We start from the raw sequence: 558 nt of genomic DNA, 5'->3' as shown, positions 1-558 counted from the left end.
CGCGTGCGCCCGCTCGCGCGCACATTCTCGTCCGCCACCCACGCGACCAATCGCCGCGTTGCGCGGCAGAAGTTTGAGTTTGAAGAGGAAATCCCGCGGGGTTTCCTCGAAGGACTGTGAACGCGCGGTTTGTGAGTAATTCTCCTCGTGGAGGAAGCGAGCGTGGCTTAATACGGTTTCGTCGAGCGGACTTCCATGTCGCGGAGGAGCGCCGATTTGTCGTCGTGGGGTGAGGACTTGCTTCTTCCCAGGTGAATTTTCACGTCCTGGAGACGAAGATTTTCACCTTGAGTGAAAATTCACGTTTTATCCTTCGGTGGGAATTTGATATAACGTTTGTATTGTGTTCTATGAGTTTTGGATTTGTCTTTAATTTAAGCCCTTAAGTCGCAAATTAAGATTTTAACATTCGAACATTGAATATTCAATTTTGTTTCTCAGTAATCTACGTGGAATTTGCAGCTATTTCTTGAAAAGAATATTGTTTCAGTGACGGAAGTTTTAGTTATTCTTGACCGAGTGAATTAATAAAAGATGAGACTGATAATATGTTCACAT

The sequence above is a fragment of the Harpegnathos saltator genome, unplaced genomic scaffold (assembly GCF_003227715.2).
Source record: "Harpegnathos saltator strain DR-91 unplaced genomic scaffold, Hsal_v8.6 scaffold480, whole genome shotgun sequence".
Lineage (NCBI taxonomy): Eukaryota > Metazoa > Arthropoda > Insecta > Hymenoptera > Formicidae > Harpegnathos > Harpegnathos saltator.
The sequence above is the reverse complement of the archived record's forward strand: the minus strand, read 5'-3'. Positions refer to the sequence as shown.